Source organism: Elgaria multicarinata, chromosome 1 (genome assembly GCF_023053635.1).
Source record: "Elgaria multicarinata webbii isolate HBS135686 ecotype San Diego chromosome 1, rElgMul1.1.pri, whole genome shotgun sequence".
Taxonomy (NCBI): Eukaryota; Metazoa; Chordata; class Lepidosauria; order Squamata; family Anguidae; genus Elgaria; species Elgaria multicarinata.
The window spans coordinates 218,510,342-218,522,830 of record NC_086171.1 but is presented as its reverse complement, the minus strand read 5'-3'; the positions used below and the strand labels follow the sequence as shown (position 1 = coordinate 218,522,830).

General features: G+C 45.0%; 1 long non-coding RNA gene across 1 annotated transcript; it reads right to left on the bottom strand.

Moving 5' to 3' along the window:
- Nucleotides 1–336: 336 nt before the first annotated feature.
- On the bottom strand, nucleotides 337–7,648 carry LOC134413328 (uncharacterized). The gene is made up of 2 exons (XR_010026464.1): nucleotides 7,519–7,648; nucleotides 337–494 (listed from the first exon to the last, which is right to left on the bottom strand). It is a non-coding gene; the product is annotated as an uncharacterized LOC134413328 (long non-coding RNA).
- Between the last annotated feature and the right edge of the window lie 4,841 nt (nucleotides 7,649–12,489).

Genomic DNA, 12,489 nt, shown 5'->3' with positions numbered 1-12,489 from the left:
GGCCATCGAGTCCAACCCCTTGTTCAATGCAGGAATCCACCCTAAAGCATCCCTGACAGAGGGTTGTCCAGCTGCCTCTTGAAGGCCTCTAGTGTGGGAGAGCCCACCACCTCCCTAGGTCACTGGTTCCATTGTCGTACTGCTCTAACAGTCAGGAAGTTTCTCCTGATGTCCAGCTGGAATCTAGCTTTCCTTTGCCACAGAGGATATTTGAGAATGTCCACAGTCTGCATAGGAAGACACTTTCACCCATGCTCTCCCCTCCAACGCTATTTTGGAAAGACACAAGCAAACAAGCCTCAAGAACTAGACACAATATACACAAGTATACAGATAAAGTGTGGATAACTTTATTGTGGAGAGGGAGTTGTGCTGGATCCGGCCCATGTGTTATGTGTGGAGGTGGCCTTCACATGTTGGGTCCCGGTTTAGATCTCCAAACTGAAGACGGTTCATGCTTTGGGGATTTCAGGCTCCGCATCACTATGATAGATCTGTTGGGAAAAGAAAAGTGTGTTAGTCAAACACAGAAAAGAGAACCAAAGACACCAGGGAAGACAGTCGCTCAGAGCCCTGGAGGTTTGGATGAACTTCCGAGTGCTCAGGCAGAGCAAAGGACTACAAGGGCCAATAAACTAAGACTCAATCCAGACAAGATGGAGGGACTGATCATCAGTTCACCCAGCTAAACAGGGTTCATCCAGTTTTGGATGGGGCTGCACGTCGCCTGAAGAATCAGGTTGGTAGCTTGGAAGCGCTCACAGATCCAGCACTGTCATTTGAGGCACCAGAGGCTTCGAACACATTTTATCAGGCTCAGCTGATACACCAACTGCAACTCTACCTGGGTAGAGACAGCCTGGCGACAGTGTTCCAAGCTCAGGAACCGTCCGCTGGGAGTATCGCAAGGCATTCTACAAGTGGGGCGACCTTTGAAAGTGTCTTGGGAATGTCCGTTAGTTCAGAATAGGGTGGCTCAGCTGTGAAGCTGGCCTGGTGGCTAAAATAATGATGAAAAATACAGTTCCAGGAACTTCATTAGACCTAAACTCTTTGGCTTGCTGGCTTCTATGAGCTACAATTTCATTCATTCATTTCAAACATTTGTAGATCTCTTTTCAAGGTATAGGCAGCTCACTGATGAGCAGAGGCTGCCCAGGATTCCAGGCAGCAGTCTTCCCCAGTACTACCCAGCAAGGCTGGGGATGGAACTGGGACCTTCCGCATGCAATCCATGGTCTCCACCAGTAGCTATGGCCTGGTTCTCCGGTTTCTATGTAGTGCAGCGGCTTTCGATACCATCGACCATGGTATCCTTCTGGAACGTCTGGCTGAGTTGGGAGTGGGGGGCACTGCATTGCAGTGGTTCTGCTCCTACTTGGCGGGTCGGCTCCAGAAGGTGGTGCTTGGGGGACATTGCTCGGCCCCGTGGACTCTCCAGTATGGGGTTCCGCAGGGGTCGGTCTGGTCCCCCACGCTGTTTAACATGTACATGAAACCGCTGGGTGCGGTCATCCGGAGTTTTGGAGTGCGCTGTCATCAGTACGCTGACGACACGCAGCTCTACTGCTCCTTTTCATCCTCATCAGGTGTGGCTGTGGATGTGCTGAACCGGTGCTTGGCTGCGACAATGGACTGGATGAGGGCTAATAAACTGAAACTCAATCCAGACAAGACTGAGATGCTGCTGGTGGATGGTTCTTCTGATCGGATGGGGGGCATTCAACCGGTTCTGGATGGGGTTGCACTCCCCCTGAAGGAGCAGGTTCGTAGCTTGGGGGTTCTCCTAGAACCATCTTTGTCACTTGAGGCTCAGGTGGCCTCGGTGGCACGGAGTGCTTTCTACCAACTTCGGTTGGTGGCCCAGCTACGCCCCTATCTGGACAGAGATAACCTAGCTTCAGTTGTCCATACTTTGCTAACTTCCAAATTAGATTACTGCAATGCCCTCTACATGGGGCAGCCTTTGAAAACAGTCCGGAAGCTGCAGCTTGTGCAAAATGTGGCGGCCAGATTGATAGCTGGAACAGGGAGGTTTGAGCATATAACACCGATTCTGGCCCGCTTGCATTGGCTGCCTATGTTTCCAAGCCCAATTCAAGGTGCTGGTTTTAACCTATAAAGCCCTACATGGCTTGGGACCACAATACCTGATGGAACGCCTCTCCTGACATGAACCTACCCGTACACTGCACTCAACATCTAAGGTCCTCCTCCGAGTGCCTACTCTGAGGGAAGCTCGGAGGATGGCAACAAGGGAGAGGGCCTTTTCAGTGGTGGCCCCCCGACTGTGGAATGATCTCCCCGATGAGGCTCACCTGGCGCCAACGTTGTTATCTTTTCGGTGCCAGGTCAAGACTTTTCTCTTCTCCCAGGCATTTTAACAGCATTGAACAACGTTAAGTTTATTTTTAATGGACCTCAGAATTGTTGTTTTTAAATGGATACTGTTGTTTTTATACTGTTTTTTAGGGGTGTGCACGGACCCCCCGCTCCGCTTCACTTGCAGATCCGCCATTTTCCGGATCGGGCCGCTCCGCCCCGCCCCCGCTCCGCCCACTTCCGCTCCGCTCCGCCCGGAGCTCCGGATCCGGATCCGGAGCTCCGTTTCCCCCCCCCATAGGCTTGCATTGAAAGCTAAAAAATTATACAACTTTTTTTCTGTTCAAGTTAGAAACCTCATGTTTGGCACCATGACACCTCATGGGGATATACACACGCATGCCAAGTTTCAAAGCAATCCCATCATCCCCTGATTTTTGGCGAATTTTTGAAAATCGGGCACCCCACACACAACATCCCTGCGAGGTGGGCAGGGGAGGAGGGAGGGAAGGCAGGCAGGCATGCAGCTGGCATTTCTGGGGGCATAAGGAAGTGAGCCAAGGATAAGCCAGTAATGCATATAAAATGGAATAAATCAATCAATAAACAAAGGAGGGGTGGAATTAAAAGCAGCAGTGTTGCTCAATAAACAACAAGAAGAACTTTTTTTAAAAGGCTATATCTGTCTTTTACCAGCAATAGGGGGACGTGCCCGGGGGAGGGGGAAGTAGCTGCCAGTTCAAGACACTGACAGCCACAGCTCTGAGAAGAAGTAAAACGCTCACTTCGACTCAGAACAGGCATTGCTCCACCACTGAAAAGTGACCATTCACTTCAACTCATGATAGGCATTGCTCCACCGTTTTACTCTCTTTGGAAGGCTCTAATGGCCTTCCAGTGCAGGAGAGAGTGGGGGCACGTCCACGATGAGATGCCCTAGGGGAGCTCATCCCCTTGCACCACATCGATTCAGTTGTTCCCCAAGGTTAGGGTGGGGAGCAGTGCTGTGTTTCTATCTCTTATTCTTGGCTTAGTATATGATTTCAGGTTGTGTTTGTGCATTTGGTGGGGCTACTGTGTTAAAAAACACGGGGAAAAGCCCGTTCAGATGAAGAAAGAGAAGTTTCCCAGAATCCCAAGTTACCTGTTTTGCCTATGCCCTCCTCCAACTTTGGGATCATCATGACCGGGAGCTGACTCTGCCCCTCAGCCCTTTGAAAAAGGTATTTTTCCCGCCGATTTTTTAAAAACTTCTAGCCCGCGACCCGTACGATGCAGAAAGTTGAGAGTGGTCTCAAAATGACCCCCATCCACGACTCTCTGTGCACAAGAATTTTCAGAATGATAGCTTAAACCCCCCCCCCAGTTATCCCCGATTCTTTCCCTCAATGCAATCCTATGGGCGAAAAGCCGAAAACGCAGTTTGAGCCGTGCGGTTGACCCGATTTTCACAAAAACATTGCACGTGAACCACAGCACGCAGAAAGTTGAGAGTAGTCTCAAAATGACCCCCATCCACGACTCTCTGTGCACAAGAATTTTCAGAACGATAGCTTAAACCCCCCCCAGTTATCCCCGATTCTTTCCCTCAATGCAATCCTATGGGCGAAAAGCCGAAACGCAGTTTGAGCCGCGCGGTTGACCCGATTTTCAAAAAAATATAGCACGCGACACGGACAACGCAGAGAGGTGAGAGTGGTCTCAAAATGACCCCCATCCACGACTCTCTGAGCACAAGAATTTCCAGAGCAATAGCTTCAAAAACAACGTAGTTATGCGCGATTATTTGCCGCAATGCAATCCTATGGCGAAATGTTTTCAAGATGGCGACCGGAGCGCTCCGCCTGAACTCGGAGCTCTGAAAAATGGTCGCTTCTCTTCGCCTTGCTTCTAGGGGGCCCACGGTCCGCTCCTACTCCGCCTCTGGGTAAGGCGGAGCAGGCCAATCCGCTACTGCTTCTACGCTCCTAATCGGAGCGGAGCACATCCCTACTGTTTTTTATGTTTTTGATGGTTTTTAAATTTTGTATACTTTTAATGTTTACTATTTTTAATTGTTGTAAACTGTCCAGAGAGCTTCGGCTATGGGGCAGTATATAAATGTAATAAAATAAATAAATAAATAAACAAGCACACGAACATCCATAGAAGAAACTGCAACCCTTAACGCAACAACTCCACCAGAGGATCCCCAGAGAACGCCTCAACCCGAAACACACAACAACACAACAAACATGAACATAGAGCAGCAACTGATGGAAGACATTGAGACAAATCTAACAAAATGGAGAGAAACCAACCCGATGAAAAGAAACCTACAAGCTAGAGTAAAGTTTAACATGGACATGCAGAAACTCATGAACATAATGAATAGGAAACTCATGGCATACATTAATAACGATAGCTACCTAGAAGAAATCCACACAGTTATCTATGCAGCGGCCACAGCAGTCCTCACCTGTAACGAACAGGAACTCCCCACAAACAACAACACACACAGAAGATTAGAAACCAAACCAAAATGGTAAATCAGAATTGAAAATAAAATGGAAAAGCTACAAAAGGATGTAGAAAGAATGACTCAATACATAAATGGAAATCACTCGAAAAATATCCCCAAAAATACCCAAGACATCACAGCAAACAATAAAGAAACCGAAATATTAGCTATTCATAGAATCACAGAATCATAGAATAGCGGAGTTGACAGGGGCCTACAAGGCCCTCGAGTCCAACCCCCTGCTCAATGCAGGAATCCACCCGAAAGCATCCCTGACAGAGGGTTGTCCAGCTGACACACTGAAAGAAAAACTTGCAGTCCAGACCACCATGCTTAGAAGATACAAAGAATCAAATGAAAGAAAAGCCCCAAACTCTCTCTTTAAAAGAAATAAGAAATTATTATACTAAAGAATAAGCAAGAAAAAAGAAAACAACATTACACCCCAACTAAAGAAGAAAAGCTGTGCTTTCTTTAGCACAGAGGAAATCCGGAGGTCCGGATTTCCACCATAAACTTACATTGGAAAAGAAAAATGCCTATAATTTTTTTTTGTTTTTCAAGATACACACATGTAACTGGGCACCATGATAACTTCTAAATGGATCCTTAGCCATGCCAGTTTTGAAGCAAATCAAATCATCCCTTGATTTTTAAAGCTTCCATCCCCCATTTACAAAATTGCATTTATCGCTGTCATTTTTCAAGATACACATATGTAACTGGGCACCATGATAGCTTCCACATAGGACCTTAGGCATGGCCACTTTGAAGGAAATGGGATCATGCCCTGATCTTTAGAGAATTTTTAAAATCAAACCTCAACCACAATATCCTTTAGAAGGAGATAGTGAAAGTGCATCTCAGGACAATATTAGCACTTCAAAGGGAACACAGTGCAAAGGGAACACAGCCCTAGAAATAACCACATTCTGGAAAAAATATCTGGTCAGAACCAGTACAACACAAAGGAAGTACAAGCTGGATAAGACAACAAGAAGAAAGACAAAGACAACAACCACAGCAGAGTATACAGTAACCCTGAAGGAAACAATGCAAAGGACACACAACTGGAAAGCAGCCGGCCTGGACCAAATTCAAAACTTCTGGTACAACCAGCTTACATCAACACACGAATACCTCACTCAGCAGATCAACGCAGTCATAGAACACCCACACCTATTGCCGCTATTCCTTACCAAAGGCAAAACCTACATTAAACCAAAAAACCCAGACACCCAAACCCAGCTAACTGCAGACCCATAACATGCCTTCCAACACTCTACAAAATTATAACTGCCACAACCACACAGATCATTGAAGCACATCTCACCCAACATAATATACTCACAGGAGAGTATATAGGAGAGTATATTGCATTTGTGTTTTAGATTGTTGCTTGTTTTTATGCTCTTTATGGTTTTAATTTTTGTGAACCGCCCAGAGAGCTTTGGCTATTGGGCAGTATAAAAATGTAATAAATAAATTAAATAAATAAGAACAAAAAGGATGTAAAAAAAGAACAGCAGAGGATGCAAGAACAGTTAATAATAGACAGTGTCATCATGAAGCAAACAGAAAAACAGAAAAGAAACCTCCACACTTGCTATATAGACTATAAAAAGTCTTTTGACTCCGTCCCACATAGTTGGCTGAAAAAAGTACTAGAAATATACAAAATACATCCTCCGATCCAAAACTTTCCGACAAGAATCATGGAGACAGGGAGAATGTCAATACACCTAACAACAGACAAGTATCATATACAGACAGAAAAAAAATAAATATCAAACGTGGCATATTTCATTGACGCAACAATACCGAATGACAAAAATGTTGTAGAAAAGGAAGTGGAAAAGAGAGAAAAATATACACCACTGGCCATGGAAGTCAAAGAAGTATGGCAACAGGAAAAGGTCACAACTATTTCATTAGTCACATCAGTCACTGGCATCACATCAAAAAAAAAAAAAACCTATACAGAAAACCTTCAGAAACTGGGTCTACCTGAGTTTGAAGGAATCTGGAAACAGTTCCTAATATTTGTGTTTACTAAGGGAAGTGGGAAACCGCCAGCAGAGGAAACGATTAGATTTTGGACTCAGGAATGATCCCGAGGTGGGGGGTGCACTTTTATGTTAAGAATGATTATGTTGTAGTATGATAATGTATAGGTAATAGTTATTCAACATATATGTACTCAACATTTATTCAATATGTATGTAGCAGTTGTTTGATGTTTTTCTTTTGTTATTATTGTTATTGTAATGTTTTATGTATGTTTATATAGTGTAGAAAACAAATAAAAATTATATATATATAAAAAAAGAAACTGGGTCTACCAAAATACATTCACCCCAACATCCAGAAAGCAATCATACTTAAAACATGCTTATTTCAGGAAATTCCTGAATCTGTAAAAGACAGCATGACTTGGCAAAGTCCGTCATGTTTGTCTAGAAAAACCGCCTTGAGCAAGAAAGATAATAATAATTATTATTATTATTAATAATAATAATAATAATGGGAATTTCACCAGGTGCTGCAGTGTTCAAATTATGCCAGTTGCAATCCCCTTTTCTATACAACTGTTAAAGATACAGGAGCCCAGTCCTCTTTTCCATATGGTCACCCTACCTCAAACCCCACCCACCAGAGCCCTCCAGTACCCTTTCCCCTGGGTCTTAGCATCTTACCTGGATTTACGCATTTCATCGAGCACATGACTGGACAGCACTTCTTTGGACCTGGGCACTTGGAATCACTTGCACAGCGCTTTTCACAAGGTGGTTTCTCGACCGCAGGATAGAAAGGGCAGCGTCCAGGCTTCTCTGCAATACAAAAACAATGCTTTGGCTGAGAGACACGTTTTCAAAAGAAGGCTTCCCTCGGGCAAGAAGGACCGCAGCAGATCTGCGTATTCCAGCAGTCAGAGCATCTCTGCATTCCTAGGCACAGCACCTGTCCTGCCTCAGCAGAGTCTTTCTGGCGAAGAGCCAAAGCAGGGATATGCAGCCTGGATATGGAGCTGGGACAGGCTCTCTGCTCCTGTGATGATCATCAGCTTCTCTGGATGCCGGGCTCCGTCCAGGGGTGGGGTGGGCCTCAGAGACTTCCTTGTCATGCCTGTTCGCCTTCTGGGCTGCATGATCAGGGCTCTGGAAACAAAACCCTATGAAGAGAGACTGAAAGAACTGGGCATGTTTAGCCTGGAGAAGAGAAGGTTGAGGGGAGACTTAAAAGGTTGTCACACAGAGGAGGGCCAGGATCTCTTTTCAATCCTCCCAGAGTGCAGGACATGGAATAACGGGCTCAAGTTAAAGGAAGCCAGATTCCAGCTGGACATCAGGAAAAACTTCCTGACTGTTAGAGCAGTATGACACTGGAACCAGTGACCTAGGGAGGTTGTGGGCTCTCCCACACTGGAAGCCTTCAAGAGGCTGCTGGACAATCATCTGTCAGGGATGCTTTAGGGTGGATTCTTGCATTGAGCAGGGGGTTGGACTCGATGGCCTTGTAGGCCCCTTCCAACTCTGCTATTCTATGATTCTATGATTCTATGTATAGCCAGTCTCAGTCAGTCCCCTGAGGGGCATTGTCTTAAGAACAAAAGAAGTGCCGTGCTGGATCAGACCAAGGGTCCATCTAGTCCAGCACTCTGTTCACACAGTGGCCAACCATCCATCAGCCTGGGATGAACAAGCAGAACACGGTACAACAGCACCCTCCCACCCATGTTCCCCAGCAACTGGGGCACACAGGCTTACTGCCTTGGATGCTGGAGATAGCACACAACCATCAGGGCTAGTAGCCCTTGATAGCCTTCACCTCCAGGAATTGATCCTATTGGTGGCTGTCACTACATCTTGTGGTAGTGAGTTCCATAATTTGACTATATGCTGTGTGAAGAAGTCCTTCCTTTTATCTGTCCTGGATCTCCCACCAATCAGCTTCATGGGATGACCCCTTTGGGTTCTAGTATTTTGAGAGAGGGAGAGAAATGTCTCCCTGTCCACATTCTCCACACCATGCATAATTTTGTACACCTTTGTCATGTCTCCCTTTAGCCTCCTTTTTTCCAAGCTAAATAATCCGGGTTGATGTAACCTACCCTCGTAGGGGAGATGCTCCAGCCCCTTAATCACTTTAGTTGCCCTTTTCTGCATTTTTTCCAGCTCCATAATATCCTTTTTTAGGTGTGGTGACCAGAACAGTACACAGTATTCTAAGTGTGGTCGCACCATAGATTTGCATAAGGGCAGTACGATACTGGCTGTTTTATTCTCAATTCCTTTTCTTCTAATGCCTAACATGGAGTTTGCCTTCTTCACAGCATTTTGGGGGCAATATCCCTCAATCCCCCCTCCCTTCAGCTATCACCCCCCCCTTCTCCTGCTTCTTCCCCATAAATTAAAACTCCCTGGTTTGCTGCAGCCGAAACAAGAGCCAGAAGCCACGGGGTGCATTGCGGAGCCTCCTCAACATCTCCACCCAGGTCAATCAGCAGTCAGCCCTCCCTGGCACTGCACCGCCTGCTACATCCCCCACTGAATGCTACATCTGGTAGGGTTGGGAGAGGAGGTGATCTCCCTGGAAGCTCCAAGCACAAAGCAACCACGTGGGGGAAATGAGCCTGTCCAGAGATGCTCTGAGGTGGGGCCACCAAGGGAATCACTCACGAGAGGCAGAAGGCACCACGGCGCAGACAGCAAGGAGCCCCACGAGGAGGAAGACGAGGCCACCGGACTTCATGATGAGGCAGGAGTGGTGTTCACCCAACGCTCCCCAGGTGCTTTATATATCCCATCCCAGCAGGACAATTAGGCAGCCCCTCCCCCGTCGGCTAAACAGGAAAGCAAAAGAAACAGCAAATGCTCCTCTTGTGCAAGGCAGGAGGAGGAGGAGATACTCATCTCTCAGGTGAGATCCAGAGGAACCATTGCACAACGTGCTTCCTATTTCCAATCCGGATAAGGAAACCTCAAAAGGGCCATTGCTCCCATAACACATCCACTATTATCAATGTATGGGCTTCTGTGTTAAAATGTGAACAGAATGCTGGGGAGTGACTGAGTGTGGATGTCACGATAACCCATGATGGGGTAAATAACCCACTTTGATAACCCGTGGTCTGCAGAGTGGGTTATTTAGCCCATCATATTGTGTGGTGGTTGCCGTGGTTAATTTTGGCCGGCTACAGAGCTGCGCAGCAAGAGCGGTCAAAACAGCTGCCGCTCTGCTCTTCGCTGGCTTGCTGCTGAGGAACACTTTAAAGTGACCAAGCCGTCAGTGTAGAGGAGGCAGGCTACGGGGCTTGGTCCTGATCCTCCAAACCCCCTAGGTGTTACAGCCATCTCCTGCTTTTTTATGCACCTGGGATTTTTGCTATTTTCAGAGCTGGGATGCTGGGTTTTCATAGTGCCTCAGGTGCCTCCTTTGTGGGGTTTATTCATGAAAAGTAGGGTACAGAATGCACAAGGCCTGCAGTAAATCTGATTGTTTTGAATACTAAAATAATGGATTTAGCTGTAGTTATTTTATTGCATGCTGAGAAAGCATTTGACAATTACTTTGCAAGTTTATGTCTGAGACTTTGGAAGAATTTTGCTTTCCACCGGAATTTTTCAGAGGGGTCAGTATTTCATATCTTTCTCCTATCCGTCACACGTGATTACAAATGGAATTCTCTCACGTTTCTTTTCTTTAGAGAGGGACACAAGGCAGGGCTGTTCCCTTTCCCCCTCGAGCTTTCATTTGTGCTTGGAATCAATTAAATTTATTTATTTATTTATTTATTTATTTATTTATTTATTTTATTACATTTATATACCGCCCCACAGCCGAAGCTTTCTGGGTGGTTTACAACATTAAAAATAGTAAACATTAAAAGTATACAATTTTTTTTAAAAAAACCCATAAAAACAGTATAAAAACTGTGATCAATGAAATTAATTGCACACACTTTGCTTGGTGCGTGCAATTAGCAGGGCAGAGAAGTGTATGGTTTTCTGCATGAGCAGGCTAAATATAAAATGATGTGCTAATATTAATACAGTTAATTGATGCCTTTGGGATACTTTCATGCTATACTATCAATTGGTCAAAGTCTGAATTAATACCAATAGGTGATATTGTGCAAATTTCCTAAATTTACGCAAATTTCTTCAGTAGACTGAATCAGCCCCAGTTTACTCTCTGAAGGAAATTTAGAAAACTGTTATAGGTTATTTGCACAAATCCTACAAAGAAAAGTTGGATTTCTCATTTGATCGATGCCTGACTTGCACAAATTTCCTAACGTGAGCAGACCAAGCGGTGATCACAAATGGAAAAGGGAAGCAGACATGAGACAAGTGGTGAGCTGAAATTTGGGGAAATCTGGCAATTTTGACATTTGCTTGTTCACCCATACGTACATAAAGTCCTTCCTCTAACAAGTTTTTATCTTGCTATCTTGTTTTTTGGACTTCAGGATCAGTGTACATAGTTTGAGGTTAGTAGGTAACAGGTAAAGGTGAAATGTTCTCTGGCCATCATTCTTGCTTAGGTGCAAAAAGCTCTTGTAAGGATTTCCCAAATCACCACATAACTGGGTGAAAAGCTTTCCTTCAGCCTTTTGCAGCTGGATCTAACACAGCTGAAGATGTTAGTCCTGCCAATAGGGTAGATATGAACACACACACACAACATAAGCTTCCAAAACGCTGCATACAGGTTTTGAAAAATGAAAATACATTTGGGGAATATGTAAAGGAATATCACACAATACACAAATTACCCATAGTAAAATATTCATCTTAAGTATTCTAACTTTATTCCCAAGTTCTTAAATTAAATGATGCTTACCTGTACACATCAAGAGATATTTCTGCTAGTATATCTCATGGGAGATATATCTTTAGGAACCTGTATTCCAAGATAAAATATACCAGAAGAATTGCCGTTTTAGTAACTACATCAGGCAAATTAATACTACCTATTGGCATTAATTCAGACTTTGACCAATTGAAGAGTCTCGTGTGGCGCAGAGTGGTGAAGCAGCAGTTTCTGCAGCTGAAACTCTCCCCACGGCCTGAGTTCAATCCCAGCGGAAGCTGGTTTCAGGCAGCCGGCTCAGGTCAACTCAGCCTTCCTTCCTTTCGAGGTCTGTAAAATGAGTACCCAGTTAGCTCAGGGAAAGGTAATAACGGCCGGGGAAGGCAACGGCAAACCACCCCGCTATAAGGCCTGCCAAGAAAACATCAGCAAAAGCTGGCGTCCCTCCAAGAGTTGGTAATGACTCAGTGCTTGCACGAGAGGTTCCTTTCCTTTCCTTGACCAATTGATAGTATAACCTGAAAGTACCCCAAAGAGATCAATCAATTGTATTACTGTTGGCACATCAGCATATCAATCCATTTTATTTAGCCAGCTCACGCAGAAATCCATACACTTCTCTGCCCTGCTAATTGCACACACCAAGGATTCCAAGCACAAATGAAAGCTCAAGGGGGAAAGGGAACAGCCCTGCCTTGTGTCCCTCTCTAAAGAAAAGAAATGTGAGAGAATTCCATTTGTAATCATGTGTGACGGACAGGAGAAAGATATGAAATACTGACCCTCTGAAAAATTCAGGTGGAAAGCAAAACTCTTCTAAGGTCTCAAACATAAACTTGCAAAGTAATTGT